At 41.7% G+C, this 9241-nt stretch overlaps 1 long non-coding RNA gene across 1 annotated transcript; it reads right to left on the bottom strand.

The window, feature by feature from the left end:
• Positions 1–5261: 5261 nt before the first annotated feature.
• On the bottom strand, positions 5262–7552 carry LOC123333924. The gene is made up of 3 exons (XR_006551518.2): positions 7383–7552; positions 6677–6833; positions 5262–5992 (listed from the first exon to the last, which is right to left on the bottom strand). It is a non-coding gene; the product is annotated as an uncharacterized LOC123333924 (long non-coding RNA).
• Between the last annotated feature and the right edge of the window lie 1689 nt (positions 7553–9241).

Genomic DNA, 9241 nt, shown 5'->3' with positions numbered 1-9241 from the left:
ATCTTAAAAATTAGGGCAGAAATAAATGTAAAAGAAACAAAAGAGACCATAGCAAAAATCAACAAAGCCAAAATCTGGTTCTTTGAAAGGATAAATAAAATTGACAAACCATTAGCCAGACTCATCAAGAAACAAAGGGAGAAAAATCAAATCAATAAAATTAGAAATAAAAATGGAGAGATCACAACAGGCAACACAGAAATACAAAGGATCACTTTTTTTTTTTAAGTGGATGCTATAGAAGTGTGGACATTTTCTAAGCCAGAGTTTTGTTTTTTTTTTTTTTTAAATTTTATTTTATTTTTAGACTTTACATAACTGTATTAGTTTTGCCAAATATCAAAATGAATCTGCCACAGGTATACATGTGTTCCCCATCCCGAACCCCCCTCCCTCCTCCCTCCCCATTCCATCCCTCTGGGTCGTCCCAGTGCACCAGCCCCAAGCATCCAGTATCGTGCATCGAACCTGGACTGGCAACTCATTTCATATATGATATTTTACATGTTTCAATGCCATTCTCCCAAATCTTCCCACCCTCTCCCTCTCTCACAGAGTCCATAAGACTGTTCTATACATCAGTGTTTCTTTTGCTGTCTCATACACAGGGTTATTGTTACCATCTTTCTAAATTCCATATATATGCATTAGTATACTGTATTGGTGTTTTTCTTTCTGGCTTACTTCACTCTGTATAATAGGCTCCAGTTTCATCCACCTCATTAGAACTGATTCAAATGTATTCTTTTTAATGGCTGAGTAATACTCCATTGTGTATATGTACCACAGCTTTCTTATCCATTCATCTGCTGATGGACATCTAGGTTGCTTCCATGTCCTGGCTATTATAAACAGTGCTGCGATGAACATTGGGGTACACGTGTCTCTTTCCCTTCTGGTTTCCTCAGTGTGTATGCCCAGCAGTGGGATTGCTGGATCATAAGGCAGGTCTATTTCCAGTTTTTTAAGGAATAAGCCAGAGTTTTTAAAAATTTCTATTATTTTCACGTGTACAGCAAAGTGATTCAATTATACATATTCATATGTCCATTCTTTTTCAAATTTTTTCCCATATAGGTTACTAAAGAATATTGAGTAGAATTCTTTGTGCTGTACAGTAGGTTCTTATTATTTCATACACAGTAGTGTGTATATGTGAATCCCAAACTCTTAATTTATCCCTCTGCCCAAACATTTCCCCTTTGGCGGCCATAAGCTTGTTTTCTAGGTCTATGAGTCTGATTCTGTTTTATGAATAAGTTCATTTGTATCATTTTTTGAGATTCTACATATAAGTGATATCATATGATATTTATCTTTGTAGGACCTACTTTAGTTATATGATAATCTCTAGGTCCATCCATATTGCTGCAAATGGCATTATTTCATTCTTTTCACGACTGGATAATATTCCATTGTATGTATATACTGCATCTTCTTTATCCATTCCTCTGTTGATGGACGCTTAGGTTGCTTCCATATCTTGGCTATTGGAAATAGTGCGGCAGTGAACACTGGGGAGTGTGTATCTTTTCTAATTATGGTTTTCTCTGAGTGTATGCCCAGGAGTAGGATTCTGGATCATATGGTAGCTCTGTTTTTAATTTTTTAAGGAAGCTCCATACTGTTCTCCAATGTGGCTGCACTAATTCATATTTGTACCAACAGTGTAGGAGCATTTATTTTTGTAGACTTTTTTAATGATGGCCATTCCGACTGGTGTTAGGTGATAACCCCACTGTAGTTTTGATTTGTATTTTTCTAATAATTAGCAATGTTGAGGATCTTTTCATGTGCTTTTTGGGCCACCTGTATGTCTGTTTTGAAGAAATGTCTTTTTAGATCTTCTGCCCATTTTTTGATTAGGTTGTTTGTTTTTCTGATATTGAGTTTAAGTCTTATTTTTAGATCTAGGAATTTCAGTTTTTTCCCACTATTTTCAATAAAAAAACTGAAAGACTTTCTCTTTGAGTTTTTCTTTTTTCTTTTCCTTTGTTCCTTTTAGCTTTTGTATTTTCTGAATTTCACTTTTTGAAATTTCTATCATGATCACAAATTTTATTCATTCTCAATGATATATTCTAAAGGATTGAAAATAAAATGTAATTGTATTTAATGTATACATAATTTGAATATTCTAATTAAAATGTAAAAATGAAAACAATATGTTTTTCAGAAAATTTATTTTTGTGAGATAGTCAAACTGAAAGGCAAACTACAAATTGTACTCAGTGAATATCAAACTATAAAATATTTAAAGGTAAAACCTTTTGAAGTTCTAAATAAGGATATTTACATATTTTAATGAAAGCAAAACTATCAAAAAATAGAACAGTCTATGGCCATTTAGTTACCCTTTTTTAGGGCTATTGTCATTTCACTCATGTTTCTTCTAGACTTGTATATAAGATACACTTTTATGAGCAACTGAATTAATATTACAAAGTTTTCCTTAGCTACTGTGACTATTGTGTTCATTTGTAAATATCTTTGAAATTATGAATTCAAATGTTAGAAAAGAACATGAACTCTCAGCATTCCTAGAAACCAATACTTTGCAATATAGGAATTGACGGCAGTCAGGCTCTCTGGATGACAGTTAAATCTGTTTTTTTGTCCTCTCTAGGCACTTTGACCCTTCAGTTTTCTCCATTCTCAGAAGGAGGGTCATTTCCGATACTGGCAGCACAAATTCTCACAGCACTTGGACCCAGCTGCTCTTTGATTCAGGGACAGAAGGAAAGAGAGGATGCCTTTTCCTGGACCTAGTATAGTGTTAGCCCAGGGACTGGCAGTGTTACAGGTGGCACTGTGCCAGTGCTAAGCCCCAACCCTCAGTGTGTGTGTGTGTGTGTGTGTGTGTGTGTGTGTGTGTGTGTGTGAGACCCTCTAACCCACAAGCCCATGACTAGGGTCCCTCTTACCCAGAACTAAGGGTGGTTCTGGGCAAGCCAGCCCATTGAGGCCTCTCGAGCAGTACACACATGGGCTCTGTAGAGCAGAATATATAGAAACATAGAGAACCATACAGCCCCTTAAAAAAAACAGTCAAGATGATTCCTAAATTCCTTGCTCCCTCTGTGCTCAGCAGAGCTGTCTGTGTGCTATTGAGCTCTCATCTAACTTGAACCAGAGAAATTTCATTTTAAATTTTTAATCAGTTTTCTATATTGGACTTTAGCCCATGATTTTATTAGGAAACAAAAGGTTCTTTTACTAAAAAAAAAAAAAAAAAAAAAAAGCAGAAGATGGAAAAAGTGATCTGGTCCAATTACAACTCCACATTCTCTTTCTAATTGGGAAGACTGAGGCCAGAGAAGGACGGTGACTGTCCAAGCTGATTGTCCAACAAGCTGCAAGACCCAGACCAGAAGCCAGGTGCCCAGACTGCCTGCATGTTCCGCTTCCTCATGCCCCATGGAATCAATCAAGGATGGGATAAACAGCGTATTACTGTGTTGATCTCAGTGAAGAATTTTAATGATCTGTTCAGTCTCTTCCCAGAGCTGGCCTGGCCCTTAGTGGGCTAGAAGACACTGTGTCCTTTCCTTAAGGTTTTGGAGGCCATTGCCAAAATCGGAGATCTCACACTCATATGTGATCTTGGCCGACTTGTAATTTTTCCATTGCTTATAGAGTATGTGGTGGGAAAACAGCAGGCACCAAGTTTGAGCTTGATCCTATTCCCTTCCTGTCCATATCTGGGTCTTTTCCTCTCCATTCCATCCTATATTCATTCAAAATATTTATTAGTACCTATGGACCATTTATCACAGTGTAACGTCTTGGAGACATGGTTGGCTTTCATCTTTCTTTAATCTACTTCTTTGTCTTCGTTTCCCATTGCAGCTCTCATCTGCACATGTGTTTGTATCTCTCTGGGCTTTTTGGTCAAAGTGTCTCTCTTTTTCTTCCCCCTTTTTCCTTCTCCTTTCGCACCTCGTCCTCCTTCTCTTGTATTGCTACACCTTTCTCTGTTTTCGTTCCCTTATTTTTTGCTGTTTTTGCTCTCTCCTTTTCTATGGTATTTTGGATATGGACCCTTTTTAAAGTCTTTATTGAATTTGTTATGATATTGCTTGTGTTTTATGTTTTGTGTTTGCTTTTTGGCCACGAAGCATGTGGGATCTTAGGTCCCTGACCAGGGACTGAACCTTCACGCCCCTGCATTGGAGGGTGAAGTCTTAACCACTGGACTGCCAGGGAAGTCCCATCTCTTTCTTTTTCTATTTAGTTTCTCTCATTTTTCCACTGTCTTTTGCTTCCCCCTCTGTTTCACCTTTGTTTCTTCCTGCATCTCTGAGCGTGTATGTCTGTCTCCTTTTCTATCTACTCTCAGATTCTCTCTATAGACTGTGTGTGTGTGTGTGTGTGTGTGTGTGTGTGTGTGCTTGTGCACAAAGTGGGAGGCTGAAAAGGCCTGTTGAATTTCTGCTTTTCATGCAAGTCCATGAGGGGACACTGAAGCCACCCCATTTGTTCAGTCAATTTCACAAGATTTTCCTTTTCTGATTATTTGATTATGTAAACACGTTTTGATCCCACTGAAAAGGAGCTCTGGATCTCATTGGGTTTGTGCATTGGACAAGCAGGGATGAGATTTTTTTTCAGGTTGTAAGGAGACCTTCCCTAGCTTTAAATACTACAGGTTATGAAAATAAGTTACTAGGCCCAGACTAATCTATGAGGGTTTCATAGACAAGATAATATTTGATTTGAGTCTTGAAGCATGAATAGGAGTTTTCCAGGAAGAAAAAGGAGGAGAGTATTATTTATAGAGGAAATGGCACAGAAGGATAAAGTCTGGGAGACTGAGAACATAGTGTATAAGAAAATGAGGCTGGAAAATTATGTTGGGGCCCAAACCTGGGGACTTTGAATGCTAGGATGAGGAACTTGATCCCTTTCCTGATGGCCATGTGGAGTCATAAGAGAGTTTTAAGCAGGAGTGTGGCAGAGTTAGTATGGTCAATGACAGGGAGGTATTGAGACTAGAGGCCTAGAGAACAGGAGGGAAACTGAGGCAGTCTTCCAGGTAAGAGAGGATGAGCCACAGTGATAATATTTCTCCTGATTATATCATGCTTTTTCTTAAATATATCTCCATCTGCTTTCCTGAGGGTTTGTATTCATTTAAAATTTTTTAATGAGCCTGTCCTGTGTACTCAGGTGTGAGGCGTTAGGGGTATGGAGATGACAAAGACATGGTTAAGTTCAAGTCTCAGGGAGATTACAGTTGAGAGGGAATATGGACACATCAACAGGTTTCTTCATAACCCTTCATTATGAAAGGACAGAGTAAGTAACAGGGGGATGTGGGGGTCCAAGGCGGGAACCTAACAGCTGGGGAGGAGGCCAGTCAGGGTGGGCTTCCTAGAAGAAGCGAAGCTTTAGTTGAGCTTGATTGGCCTGCATAGTTTCCCAAGTGTAGTCTCTAGTCTAGAAGCACCAGCATTCCCTAGGAAATCACGAGACATGTCTATCTTAAGGGCCCATCCCAGTCAGAAAAAAACAGAAACTGGCTATGGGAGCCTGACCATCTGTGTTTTAACCTGTCCTTGAGGTCTGCTGAAGTTTGAGAACCACTGCTCTAGGTAAGAGAGGAGGAAGTTGCCCCAGGCCAAAGAAGCAGGTGTGCAAAGGCAGGGAGATGGTGGATGATGGACGGGAACATCATTCGGGGCTGGACGGTAGGGCCACTTTGTGACTGTGGCAAAGAGGAACGTCAAAGTCTGGCTGGTACAGACAATGGAGGTGTGTGGATTGTAGGGATGGGAAGCCACAGAAGACATTTGGCGAGGCATAGTCAGATTTCTCATTACAGTCAGTGTGAGGCAAGGCATATGTAAAGCAGGCACTCCATCAGCATCCTTCATCTAATGTCTGGGCTCCAGATCAGGGAGGTCAAACAAAGGCTCTTTTCTCTTGCCAGCTCTGGTCCATCAATAGCATCTGCCTGAGTACTGTGTTGAGGAACATCCTGAAGTCAAGTCTGGGATATAGAGAAATGAAGTTTGTGACTAGGTAACCAAGGTAGGAATGGCCGTGAAGCTGTAGGAGGGGAGGATGTGTTGGCTCATGTGGCCTATATTAAATTTGAGTTGTTTTTTCCAGATAATTAGCACAATGAAAATGAAAACACATGTTTTTCAGAACTCACCTGTACTCAGGAAACCCAGCATTGCTCTAAGTCAATAGCTGATAGAATCAATTCTAAATTATGAGAAGTAGAGTCCCTGAGGGACACAGGACTCTCTCCTTTTCACAGCCCTCCACAATGTAAACTCCTCCTGTTTCTTGACACAATGACTGAATTTCATCATCATGCTTTTCTTTAGGGCTAGGCAGCTCAGGTCTCTACAGAACAGAAGATGCTACGTAAAAGGAATCAGCTCATCAAGAGCACATCATTCAGCCAGCCACATCAGTTACCTCTCACATGCAGGGCCCACATCTTAGGAGGGCAAAGACATGCACTGTTCAGTAAGAAAATGCAATATATATATATATATTTTAAGCACCCATGTTTTAACAGTTTGAACTGTTTTAAGTGGAACGTTTCCTCAAATGCCTGATGTCACTGTCTTTTGAAAATAGTATACAGAATATAACAAATCCTTAGCTGCCCCTCCTTTTTGTTCTTGGATGGCCCACTATCAGAAATATTATTTCTTACCATGTCCTTCCTTCAGATGCGTGGAGGCTTATGGTCACAGCCCCAGTGCTCCCAGGCCTCAGTACTTCTTTGAATGTCTGTATTTTTAAAGGCTTCTTTCTCCCATCTTCCTCTTCACTTTCTACGTGCCTTCATCTGTTGCCATCAGTGTTTCTGCCTTCAGGAAAGTGTAACATTAAAGAAAGCTTTTCCATCCAAGTAGCCCTCATGTCACAGAAGCCTGAATGGGTGCCAGCTGAGAGGCCTGGAGCGCAGCCCCAAGTGCCCTTCTCTGGTGCAAAATGGATCTGAAGACTTGCATTTCATGCTTAAAATTTATGCAGTCTTAAAATTCCACTCTATAATATGCAACATCTGGGTTTGTATTAATTAGAGAGTGAGAGTTGCTCAGTCATGTCCTACTCTTTGTGACCCCATGGACTATATAGTCCATGGGATTCTCTAGGGCAGAATACTGGAGTGGGTAGCTATTCCTGTCTCTAGGGAACCTTTTGAACCCAGGTCTCCTGAATTGCAGGCGGATTCTTGGGGAAGCCCAAGAAAAATGGAGTGGGTAGTCTATCCCTTCACCAACAGATTTGCCTGACCCAGGAATTGAACCAGGGTCTCCTGCATTGTAGGCAGATTCTTTACCAACTGAAGTATCAGGGAAACCCTTGTATTAATTGAAGATATTCTTAAGTTAAATAGTATTTAAATTACTTACCAGTAAGTGAAAAGGATGCCCCAGGTATAGGTTCAGCATTTATTCTGTAACTTTGCACAGCCCTCAGCCCTGCACCATACAGCTCTGTGCCCTGGAGACTGTGTGTGCTACAGGTGGGAGACATGGCAAAGTAAATGCCAGCTGTGTGACATTAGGTAAATAACCTCTCCACTCTGAGTTTGGTTTCCTCATCCATATATAGAAGCAGAGAAGACAAGAAGAAATAAAGCATGTGGCACAGACCCTGGCACACATTAGGCCCTCAACTGTTGTTATTCAGTCACTCAGTCGTGTCTGACACTTTGCAACCCCATGGACTGCAGCACACCAGGTTTACCTGTCCTTCACCACCTCCTGGAGTTTGCTCACTCACGTCCATTGAGTCGGTGGTGCCATCCAGCTATCTCATTCTCTGTTGTCCTCGTCTCCTCCTGCCTTCAATCTTTCCCAGCATCAGGATCTTTTCCAATGAGTCAGCTCTTCATATCAAGCCCTCAATAGATTTTAGTTAAGTCACACATCAAGGAATCTGAGTCATGTTCACCACAAGATGAATTAATTAGTCTTAACACACACTTTGGTTCGGGAAGGAAGGGACTATTGAAGGGTTGCCTTGGAGTTTTGGATGATCTCTGTGATTTACCCTTACTGTTAGTTGCTGGGATCTTGCTGTGAGGATGTAGAGGAAGGAGGGGTTCATTCCTACTGGGGGATCCTGGATGGTTTCAAGGAGATGACACTGGAGCTGGATCTTGCAGGGTGGGTAGATATTCAACAGGCTCATTGTACGGTCAGCCACCCAGGATGACTCTTCTCTTGCTCCCTGTACATTCCCTGGTGCACCTTCATTGACTGACCAGCCTACACACTTTCCCCAGCTGGGGATTGTTTTAGTTGTTCTGATTAGAATATCTCCACCATGAGAGCTTATCAAAGGGACCATGAGGGCCATGCCCCTCTGCCAGTTTTCCTGGTAACAAATGAGCCTACCTGATGTCATTTCCCCTATAACTGGTAACCTCCCCCTCTCCCCCGGAAGTGGAGATGGCCACCATCTGCCACACATGGTGGGGTGTCACTCTAGGACCTTGCTTCAGACAGCTCAGCTTCCCCATCCACTAAACCGTAGGTGTCTCTATCACCCACTCCAGACTCTTTCTTCTGTTTCCAGGCTCTCTCTTCTGTCCTGAATGTAGGCCTGTCAACACTCAGGACTGGTGAACAATGAAATTCAGGACTGGGTAAATGGGTTTGGGTGTGAGCCTGGAGGACCCCGCCTGTGTTAAGAAGTTTAATTTTCATTCAGTTGGCCATAGGGAGCCATTGAGGACTTTTGAGCATAGAGGTAAGTTAAGAACTACACATGAGAATGACCATTAGAATACAGGCCTCCTAAGGATGGATCCTTCCACCTGCTATGTGATTCTGATAATGCCTGCAGCAGTATCCAGTACAGTTTAGTGTCCAGGAACTGACATTTGAGTGAATGAGTGATGGAATCACTATGACAGCAGGCATTTTTAAAGGACATGCCAGGAGGCAGGAGAACCTGTTCAGAGGCCACAAGTGCTGGTCCTCAGGGGCTGGCAATGGGATCGGTACAGGCACAGCTGCGGGAAATGCTGGAAACATCACCCTTCTGTCCTCCACACTTCCTGTGGGGCACTGAGCACTCCCTGAATTCAGAGAAAGTTTAGGACCGCAGAATCGCTGCTGACCCGTCCCAGCCTCATGTTCTTCCAGAGCCTCTGTTCCCTGTTGCTCCCCATTCAGATTAGAACACAGTCCAGGCACGCTCTAGAGAGGAAATAGTTATTTGCATCTGAACATGAAACAGCATTTTCATGCTGCAAGCAGGG

This window comes from Bubalus bubalis, chromosome 6, assembly GCF_019923935.1.
Source record: "Bubalus bubalis isolate 160015118507 breed Murrah chromosome 6, NDDB_SH_1, whole genome shotgun sequence".
NCBI lineage: Eukaryota > Metazoa > Chordata > Mammalia > Artiodactyla > Bovidae > Bubalus > Bubalus bubalis.
The sequence above is the reverse complement of the archived record's forward strand: the minus strand, read 5'-3'. Positions and strand labels throughout refer to the sequence as shown.